The sequence below is a fragment of the Malania oleifera genome, chromosome 7 (assembly GCF_029873635.1).
Source record: "Malania oleifera isolate guangnan ecotype guangnan chromosome 7, ASM2987363v1, whole genome shotgun sequence".
Lineage (NCBI taxonomy): Eukaryota > Viridiplantae > Streptophyta > Magnoliopsida > Santalales > Ximeniaceae > Malania > Malania oleifera.
The window spans coordinates 99459580-99471311 of NC_080423.1; positions in this window are offsets into that span (position 1 = coordinate 99459580).

Sequence of the window (11732 nt, forward strand, 5' to 3'; positions counted from 1 at the left end):
TAGTTTATCCCCTTACCTGATTCCTAAAAAGCCCCTAATAAAATCTGTCCCGCACCCGCAGGGTTCCAATTTCAACACCCTAGAAACAGCATTCCCCAAAACTAAAGTTCAGTATTTCTATGCGTATATCACTTCCTACAACTGTCAATTAACCAAATACTGAGTAGAAAGCCTTACCTTGGATTTGGGATGGTTTCCACCTCAGTCCCACTGACGATCTGCTCCGGTAGACTTGCAGCGAACTTTCCCAAGAGTGTCGTGGTGGCTTTAGATTGTCGATCTAGCGACTGATGGGGCCGAAATGGAAGAGAGAAGGGGGAAGGGCCGTAGGAGAGAGAGAGAAGAGAGTTGGTAGCCGATTTTCTATGATTAAAATCAGTTTAAGGTTATTTATACTGTGGGATTCGTCGATGAGCCACGTCATCTCGTTGACGAGTCCTTAAGTAATTTTGTCGACGAACCTTATCCTTCGTCGTCAAAATTCAGAGTAGCCCAAATTCTTCTCTTGGTATTTTCTCGTCGATGAATCCAATCCTCATCGACGAGCTCTTGTTATACCCTTGTCAACGAGTCCCCTATATTCGCCGATGAGGAAAATTCCTTGAGATTTTCCTTTCCAAAATGCAACATCGTCGACCGACTCCTTCTGTTTCCAATTTCCATTTCCCTTTTTTTATTATTTAAATATCATTATTCTTCAGGTTGTTACATTTGGTGTGTACTATACATAAACATAAATCTGTAAACTTCCCCTAGATGGCTATATATCATGACTGGGTTGTGCGGCCCATAGGTAGGGCCAAATATTGGTTGGCCCTCTAGTGTTATCCTAACTCTATGCATATCTAGATGCCTATAGCATGAAAGGCCCGCTCCACCTAGTCCGGACGCCAGGGAGCTCACAACTCTACCTAAGGGCACAATTGGCTGTATCATACTCTATCTAAGACGTATGGTTGCACTGTCTATACTGAATCACAATGGTACCGTGCTCTATAAACCGCTGTATTCCATCGGGGTATGATACTATATAATAATATTTCTATATAAGTCTAATTGTTTTACCATGATTCTGTATTTCAGTAATAACCATGATTCCGTATCAGTTGTATAGCCATGAATGCTGTAGTAACTATATATCTATATATTCTGTAATTCTGTAATTTTGTATGTCATGGCTCTATGCTGTGTATAATATGTATTTCTGTACATCACAGTTCTATGTTATGTATATCATGATTCTATAAAATTCTATATAATCATGATTCTGTATATTTCTATATAATCATGGTAATAAAAACACTCTATAATCAACTCTGTAAAACACTGTACAATCATGTTTTGAAATATACTACATAATCATAATTCAGTAACCTATTGTATAAGCATGATTCTGTAAAATACTGTATATCATATCAACTGTATTTTTGTATAATTATGTATAGTCGTAGCTCTGTCTATAAAACTATATAAGTTATGTTTCATAACTTTGTAGACTATATAATCATGTTTTTGTAAAACTGTATAACATATTTCTATAGAAACTATATATAAGTATAATTCTGTACTCTGTTTGAATAATGTATAATATTTCAGTAATTCTCATGCCACATAACTAAATAAAATTTGATATAAATATATTATGTAAAGCTGTACAATTTTCATGCTTTGATCAAATACTTATACTGGTAAAATGTCTAATAAAGCTGGCATAACATGTATTCCCCTTACCCGACTATCTAGCTCTAGATACTATTTTATAATCTCACACATGCGACGTTCATAATTTTAAACACCCTTAAATAATACCCATATAATTCCCAGTCACACAATTGAATTTATCATAAATATGATCACATTGATATTTTTCCCCAACTTCACGTATTCAGAATTTCTAGACTATAATTTACCTGGGCTCCTGGAAAGATACCCGCTGGGGTCCTCAACCCATACCTACAGGGTCCCAAAAACACCCTAATCCTAAAAATACAACCCCCAATGTTATTTCACAAAACTCCAGTATATCCTCATACCATACAAAATCTAGGTTCAGATAAACCTGGTAAAACTAAAAATACCCAAATAATCTACTTACCCTGGTTTTGGGATGGTGTCCAAGTTGGCCTAACCAATAATCTACTCCAGCATACTTGAAGAGAATCTTCCCAAGAGTAACGTGGCGGCTTCCGATCGTCAAACCGGTGAAGAATGAAGCCGAAAATCTAGAGAGAAGGTAGATGAGATGATTTTTGGGAGAGAGATAGATAGATAGAGAGAGAGAGAGAGTGAGAGAGAGAGAGAGAGAGAGAGAGAGAGAGAGAGAGAGAGAGAGAGAGAAGATTGCTGCATGAAAAATTTCATTGAAATTCGAGTTAAGAATATTTATAAAATGCAGACTCGTCGACGAGACACGTCACAATGTCGATGAGTCCATGAGGGAATTTCATCGACGAACTTCAGGTTTTGCTAAACCCCTCTTGGTAAGTCCTTGTCAAAGAGACACGAGTCCATGACAACGAGCCCAAGAAGGCTTCTCGTCGACGAGCGCTCTGCGTTCATTGATGAGACCCTACTGAGTCCCTCTTGAAATTTTCCTTTTCTCTTTTTTCTTTTATTAGTTAATTACTATAATTATTTGGGTCTCTACATCATCACTCATAATAATCATATTATTAACATACAAAGAAAGAATAATACGGCCATTAGAAGTATGCTTAACAAAAAAAGCTGAATCATGAGCATAGGAAGAGAAGCCAAAAGAAGTGACAACCATCGAAAACTTCTCAAACCAAACTCGAGGGGCTTGTTTGAGACCATATGAAGCCATCTTGAGTTTCCAAACCTCACCTGGATTATGAGAGCCACTAGGCGGAGGTACCATGTAAACCTCCTCCTTTAGATCCCTATTCAAAAAGGCATTTTTTGTAGAGACCCAAACCCAAAAAATAAAAAAAATAAAAGAAAAATAAATAAAGGAAAGGAAAAATAAGAAAAAAATAAAGAAAAGGGTTTGGCCAGGACCAAACCATCGATGGTTTCATGGGACTGAAAAACCATAGATAGTTTTCTTGCAAGACAAACTACCGAGAGCATATAAGGGCATTTTTGGTTTGGCAGGTGGCCAAACCATGAATTGTTGATGGTTTCGTGCGGGGGTAGAGCTTATAAGTTAAGTTGTTATGTTTTTCTTTTCATTTCCTCACACACACTCTCGCTAAAAAAGCTAGGTTTTAGGGACTTTCTTTCTCTTTTATCTCTCTCTCTCCTTTAAGCCTCTTGGAACACTCTCATGTGCTTCAAGATCCTCTCTCCCTCCTCCCGGCACATAGGTCTTCAATCCTCGGTGAGTTTCGAAAAGCTAGGGTTTCATATTTTTGGCTCTCTCCTCCATGTCTCCCTCTCCTCTCTCGGGTTGCTAAATCAGTTTCGGTGGTTGTTCCAAAAAACTAGGGTTTTCATCTCCCGTTTGTTTCAGGCATATTTTCAGGAACATGTAAGGGGAAGAAATTATACCAACTTTTTATTAAGTTTGAACTGGTTAAATTTGAGTATATGAGCTCATTTATACATGTATGGTTTTATGAACAGGTTAGGCATTTGAAAATAATGGTTTTTTTTTATTTTTATAATTCATATTTAGGGTAAAATCAATGTGAGTGGGGTATATTAATTATTTACATCATATAAGAGCATGGTAGACACTCAAACCGTGTGGCATGAGAATAACTCTTTATAATAAACTGGTTGTGAATACTATGGTGAATGATTTGATATGTTTGGATGATTTTCTTTGTGTGGTTATCTGTGTATAACACAATATAACGTTGGTAGGCCTGAGGAGTTCGTTATATTGCCTTAGATATAAATCATGATATAACGATGACAGGCCTGAGGAGTTCGTTATATTGTCATTTATATAAATTGGGGGGGGGGGGGAGGGGTTTACGTAGAACATTGGTAGGCATGAGGAGTTTGTTCTACTGATTTACTATGGATAAGTCATTGTGAAAGCGGTATCAGTGAATGTCGGCTGTGAAGAACTTGTGTAGTATCTTATGTGGATGTGAAACTTGTACAGTATCCTGTGTGGATGTGAATGAAATGTATGGAAAAAATGGATGAGCTGTGGTATATGTGTATGCAGATTCTGTAGTATGATTGATGTTGAATGTGTGTGGGTACATGTATGTGAATTTAAATGCATGAATATTTATAGCGATATAAAACTCTCCGTCTGAGAACTTACTGAGTAAGGTGAGTTCCCTAATAAGTATCAGTTGTAACCTTACTCAAATTAAAGGGCAAAGTTACAAATGGTATCAGAGCAAAGGGGCGTTACATGCATGGGCGTGTAATCTGCCCAATTCTCGGGAACTCTTGCTTATAAATGATTATGTATGTGTGAGTATGGTCTGCATGTGTCTTCTCAGTTGATGTTGATTAACAAATGGTTATATTTTGTATACACTAAAACTCATCTGCCACACCCTATCATAATTTATTCCATCCTTATTGAGAAGTGTCTCACCCCAGCAAATTATTAACTTTTCAGGTCCTTGAGGTGATCGAGCTTAGCAAGCTCCAAAGTAGGGTTAGTTTTTGTAATTACGAGTAGTTGTAGGAACTGAAATATGTAAAGTTATGTTTTTATATTTCCTTGGTAATGTAATATGGAGATGTGGATATACCATTTTGGTTGTATATAGTACAGTACTCTGATATTTTATTTGAGGTAGTTTAATAATTTTCCACTACGTGAATGATATTTATGGTATTAGAAATAGGTGAATGGAACACATAACATCTCGGGCCCCACTTGGCGGGTTCGGGGCATTACAAGTGGTATCAAATCTTTAGGTTGTTAGGTTGTGCAGACTCTAGGACAGATTAATACCACAGTATAGGTTCGAGTTAGGACGAGGATAGAAATGGGTAAATTAGGATACTGGTAGGAAATCTTGAGTTTTGTTTCATGGCTCGGAGGTAGAAACCCCTTGATGGTCTTCTGTGATTTTCTGAATCACTCGTGAGTTTTAGAAAATCATGGTAAATCCATCGACCGTGATGTTTTTGAACAGAGAGACGGGAACTTGAAATTAGAACTCGAAGGTTAGGTTGGTTGATTTGTGGAGAAAAGTATTAAAAGGAGAATCTTGGTAATTTAGGGGTTGTGATTTGACGATTTGTGGTCAAGTTAGGTGCTTGATGTTTTTAATTGAGGATTTTAATGTTAAGTAGCGCATTTATGCATATGTGGAGTATATTGAATTGGTGGTATGATGATGGTCAAGTAATTTTAGAGTTACATAAAATGATTGATTAGCAAATTTCAAGAATGAAATTTTATAAGAGGGGGATATTGTAGAGACTCGAACCCAGAAAATAAAAGAAAAATAAATAAAATAAAAGAAAAATAAATAAAGGAAAGTAAAAATAAGAAAAAAGAAGGAAAAGGGTTTGGCCAAGACCAAACCGTCGATGGTTTCATGGGACTTAAAAAAACCTTTGACGGTTTTGTGCGGGGGCAGAGCTTATAAGTTAAGTTGTTATGTTTTTCTTTTCATTCTCACTCTCTTTAAAAGCTAGGGTTTGGGGGCTCTCTTTCTCTCTCATCTCTCTCTCTCTCTCTCTCTCTCTCTCTCTCTCTCTCTCTCTCTCTCTCTCCCCTAAGCCTCCTAGAACAGTCTCAGGTGCTCCACGATCCTTTCTCCCTCCTCCCGACATGCAGGTTGTCGATCCTCGGTGAGTTTCGGAAAGCTAGGGTTTTAGATTTTTGGCTCTCTCCTTAATTCGTGTATCCCTCTCCTAAGCCTCCTAGATCATCTCTCTCTTCTCTCTCAGGTTGCCGAATCAGTTTCGGCGGTGGTTTTGTAAAACTAGGGTTTTCATCTCCCCTTTGTTTCACGCATATTTTCAGGAACATGTAAGGGGAACAAATTATACCAACTTTTTATTAAGTTTAAACCAGTTAAATTTGAGTATATGAGCTTGTTTATAAATGTATGGTTTTCTAAATGGGTTAGGCATTTAAAAATGATGTTTTTTTTTTTTTTTTAATTATAATTCATATTTGGGGAAAAACCAATGTGAGTGGGGTATATTAATTATTTACAAGAATAATAGTATGGTAGACACACAAACTGTGTGGCATGAGAATAACTTTTTATAATAACTGGTTGTGAATACTGTGGAGAATGATTTGATATGTTTGGATGATTTGCTTTGTGTGGTTATCCGTGTATAACACAATATAATGTTGGCAGGCCTGAGGAGTTCGTTATATTGCTTTGGTTATAAATCACGATATAACATTGGCAGGCCTGAGGAGTTCATTATATTGTCATTTATATAATTTTTTTTTGGGGGGGGGGGGGGGGGAGGGCGGGTAGAACATTAGCAGGCCTGAGGAGTTTGTTCTACTGATTTACTATGGATAGGTCATTGTGAAAGGGGTATCAGTGAATGTTGGTTGTGAAGTACTTGTGTACTATCTTGTGTGGATGTGAAACTTGTATAGTATCCTATGTGGATGTGAATGAAATGTATGGTAAATGTGGATGAGCTGTGATATATGTGTATGCAGATTCTGTGGTATGATTGATGTTGAATGTGTGTGGGTACATGTATGTGAATTTAAATGCATGAATATTTATAGCGAAGTAAAACTCTCTGCCTGAGGGCTTACTGAGTAAGGTGAGGGCCCTAATAAGTATCAGCTATAGCCTCACCCAAATTAAAGGGCAAAGTTACAAACGGTATCAGAGCAAAGGGGCGTTACATGTATGGGCATGTAATCTCCCCAATTCTTGGGAACTCTCGCTTATAACTGATTATGTATGTGTGAGTATGGTCTCCATGTGTCTTCTCAGTTGATGTTGATTAACAGACAACTATATTTTGTATACACTAAAACTCTTCTGCCATACACTGTTATAAGTTATTCCATCCTTACTAAGAAGTGTTTCACCCCAGCAAATTATTAACTTTTCAGGTCCTTCAGGTGATCAAGCTTAGCAAACTCCAGGGCAAGGTTAGTTTTTGTAATTACGAGTAATTGTAGGAACTGAAATACGTAAATTTATGTTTTCATATTTCCCGGGTAATGTAATATGGAGATGTGGATATACCATTTTGGTTGTATAGTATAGTACTCTGGTATTTTATTTGAGGTGGTTTAATAATTTTCGCTATGTGAATGATATTTATGGTATCAGAATTAGGTGAATGGAAAACATAACACCCTGAGGCCCACTTAGCGGGTCCGAGGCGTTACATTTTTAACATCTAATTGAGAAATAAGCCACCTAGAAACAAAAGCTACAACAATAAGAGCATGAACAGTTGTCATCTTGGCAAACGGGGCAAAAGTCTCCTTATAATCCATACCATACTCTTGGGTAAAACTCGTAGTAACCAAACGAGCTTTGTATTGCTCAATAGAACCATTTGACATTGATTTGATTTTGTAAACCCAAAGAGAACAAATCAAATTCTTCAGGAGGGAGTGACACCAAGCCCTAGGTATGAGTTTTATGCAACGCAGAAATTTTCTTAGTTATAGCTTATTTCCAAAGAGGATCACAAGCAGCCTCCTTATATGAGGTAGGCTCACAAAGCGGGTGGAAAGCTACTAAAAAGGAGGTGAAAGAACTAGAATAAAAAGAATAAGCAAAATTTGGTAACTGAGTGGACTTATGAGCACGCTTGGGATAGCGAGGCTGATGAGAATCCACAACCACAGGAGATTCTTAGGGGACCACAAGAGGAGCATCATCATCACCACCATTTGCATCATCATCACCACTGCCATCGCCACCATTTTCATCATCAGAGACAGGGTCAATACGAATAAGGTTGGGTTGCGCCATATGAGGAGAGCTAGTAGGAACGGTAAAGAAAGGAATGTGTTCAAGAAAGACAACATGATGAGAGACATATAGTTTCTGAGCAATAGGATCAAAACACCTATAACCCTTTTGTCCTTCTCCATAACCAAGGAAGATACATATGGCAGAACGTGGCAATAATTTGGTATGCTCAATAGTGGGACAAAGGACAAAACATAGGCAACCAAAGACTTTTAGAGAGGAGTAATCAAGGCCGGGGGGGGGGGGGGGGGGAGGGACCCATAAAATTTTTCCTAAGGAGATAGACTAGAATTGTGCGATGTGGGGATTTTATAAATCAAGTGTACCACTTTAAGAACCGATTCCCTCAGCAGATAAGAGAAAAGAGCGAGTTGTTTCAACAACATGATGATGTTTTATTTTGGCAACACCATTTTGTTGAGGAGTATGAGTACAAAAATATTTATGAACAGTACCATCAAAGATGAGCAACTCAGAAAGTGCCTTAAAAGTATACTCCCCACCCAAATCGAAATGAAAACACTTAACTACAGCAGAGTGTTGGTTACGAATAAATGATCAGAAGGCAGTATAGATAGAGATGAAATCAGATCGACATTTCATTAAATAGACCCAACAATATCGAGTATAATCATCAATAAAAGAAACATAGTATCTAGACCCCCCTTTTGTGTCAATAGGGGCAATACCCCACACATTAGAGTGGATTAAATCATAAAGTGCAACAAATTTAGACACGCTGTGATTAAAAGGTAATGCAAAAAAATTTTCCAATTTGCAACCCCTATAATTAGAAATATAATGTATCTGTAAGTCACCCAAAACACCACTAGATACCAAAAATTTCAAACGATAGGCTGACACATGACCAAGTCTAGAATGCCATAAATAAAAAATAGAAGACGAGGAATCCAAGCGGAATGAGGAGATGTCCACTCGCGATGCTGGCACATGATGAAGAACACGTAGCTCATCCAAAACATATATGCCGCCCTTTTTACGACCTCAACTTCCTGGATTGAGGATCTTGCACATGACAATAAGTAGAGGAAAAATGAACAGAGTAATCAGTATCACACAATTGACCAACAGAGACAAGACTTATGGTTAGTTTAGGAATGCAATAAACGTATGAAAGTGAGAAATTATGAGTACGAATGGAACCAACACCTTTTAAAGCCATAGGAATGCCATCAATAGTTAGCACAAAATTTAAAGAAAATGATGCATGTATAGATGCAAATGAAGAGAAGTTAGTGGACGTATGATAAGATGCACCAGAATCTAAAACCCACAAAGAAGAGGATAAACCTAATGGAGTAGGCGATGACAAACTTACTGCGCGCAGATGGAGTAGACATGACATATGATTGTGAATCAAGAAACTGTTAGAATAGTTTTGCAAGGGCACTCATGTGAGAATCAAATGAGAAATAATTCCTTGAATTAACCTATGAAGGGACAACAACTATTGCATTAGACTGGTGCCCTCCTGGTCACCACTGCTGGGGCATTGGATCCCCTAAACACTGAGATGACTTTCCTCCATTTCGCCATGACTGTGAAGTTTGAGTCTTATTAAAAAATTTTGGACATTGAGCCTTCCAATGTCCCTTCTCCTTACAGAAGTTGCACTCATTGTCGGGGTGAGGTGAAGATTGATTTTGACTGAAGGAAGGTAGTTGAGGAGGAATAATCAAAATGAATGCAAATGGCTAGGGGATAGATATTCCCTTTCCAATTTGAGATTTGAGACAAGTCTCTTCTGCTAACAACTTACTGAACACCGAATCAACTGAAGGAAGTGGAACATGATGTAAAATTGATCCATGAATGCCCTCAAAATCATCACAGAAAGCCATTAGAAACTGAACCAATCGCTGTTTTCCCTACGGGCAATATATGGAGCAAACTTCTGTAATTCCATAGATACTGTGAGAGCCAATTGATCCCAAAGATCGGTCATAGTCGAATAAAAATTTGTAACACTCCTATCCTTTTTTTCAAGTGTTCGAATATCTATCTCGAATTGATACTGAATAGTAAAGTTAGACTGAACATACAATCTTGCCAAATGGTCCTAAACCTCCTTAACAATTTCATATTTCGCCAATTGAATCCCAATGCGACTATCAACAGAATTGTTGATCCAAGTTATAACTTTAGACTTATGAGTATCCCACGCATCCAATAAGTCCTCAAATTTATCAACCCCCCCCCCTACTGGTTTACAAGCCAGACCCAAGTCATAACTCCACATCTTCTTACCCTTTAAGAAATATTTCATCATATAACTCCAATAAGAATATTTTTTGCAATCCAATCGTACACTAGTAGTTTACAGAGAATAATCCCTTTCACTAGCCATGACAAACAACAACAAATATACCCAAGCTATAATAATAAAATTAATCTGAGAATGGAAAAAGCGAAACCAAACTTGCTAATACAAAGCCAAGCGAGAATCCAACAAATCACAAGTCAAACTCAAACCAAAAGCAAACCACGTCCAGATTTTCCAACAACCAGAATCTGCCAGAAAACTGAAATCGAACTGTACAGACACTAAAAAAAATAAATAAAAATTCAGGTCTTAAAAAAAATGGGGTGTGACTACCTGACCCTTTATACGGACCCATATTGTTATCACCAATATAGAATACCTGTACCTGATAAACATACATAAACAACCTGCCCTAAACAGGGACATACGGGTGTAACTCATGCATGAACATAATGTAAATGTTGTCGAAAAACATAAACATTCATCAGGATTTCTATTAGACATATACCAGAGTTTACTAATTGTATTTTCCAAAAACATTGATCCATACTTAAAACATAACGAGTTATTACATCCTCCCCTAAAAGGGTATTTCAACTAAGTTTATTACATAACAAGAACACTTACGTAAACTAAACCAAAAACTACCTCCCAAGCCCCTTTAGCAACTAGGACCGACGTCCTGAAGGACCTAAAAACAAAGGTTGGATAATGGGGTGAAACACTTATCAGTAAGGAAGAAGATATTATAATAGTGTGTGATCCTGTGTGTATACTTCAAATAAAACGAACACATGTAATACACTTTTGAAATACTATAATATAGAAGATCTATTAGCACATTTTTTGTATTTAAATTGTGCATATGAATATTAGAACAACGACCAGCTTGGTATGACATATTACGCCTATTTACCCCGTGGCACGGGTTGTGCACGATATCTCTAACAATGCCCTATTCGTATAGGTATTGCCAAGTATCTAATATATAGTCCAATTGCCTCCCCTGGTATATTATTTCACCAGTGATTACATACTCCTGCAAGCCGGCTATATCTATACCCACACTGATTCACATATGTGATTGCACTGTACTTACTAGTTACGAAACCGAGCCTTTTATTTCCGGAGTGTCTTTCAACCCTTGTAGATTGAAGTATATTTCAACTCCTTTAAATTGAACTATCTTTCAGTTCCTTTGGTAGCAAGCTTTGGTTCCATTTATCATATATACAATTTATAATGAAAACATAATAACCTACGCAATTCCAGTATTTTCACAACTCATATAATCATCTTGGCATAAACCGGCACACATCCTCTCAGTTTACCCTTTTCACGTTCATAACTCGGTATATAACCGACACCTGTTTTCCACATTTTTCAATATAGAAAAATGGAACTCCAGTTCCCATAGTTTATACAAGTATTGTAAAAGATTCTTATATTTCATTTCCATGCACATGTCACACTAATTTGATCAAAAGCCCGCTATATATATAGTACATAATACAGTAAACATCATTTAAATGACAAATAATGGATTCAAGCATTTCCTACAATAATATTAGTGAAATAAG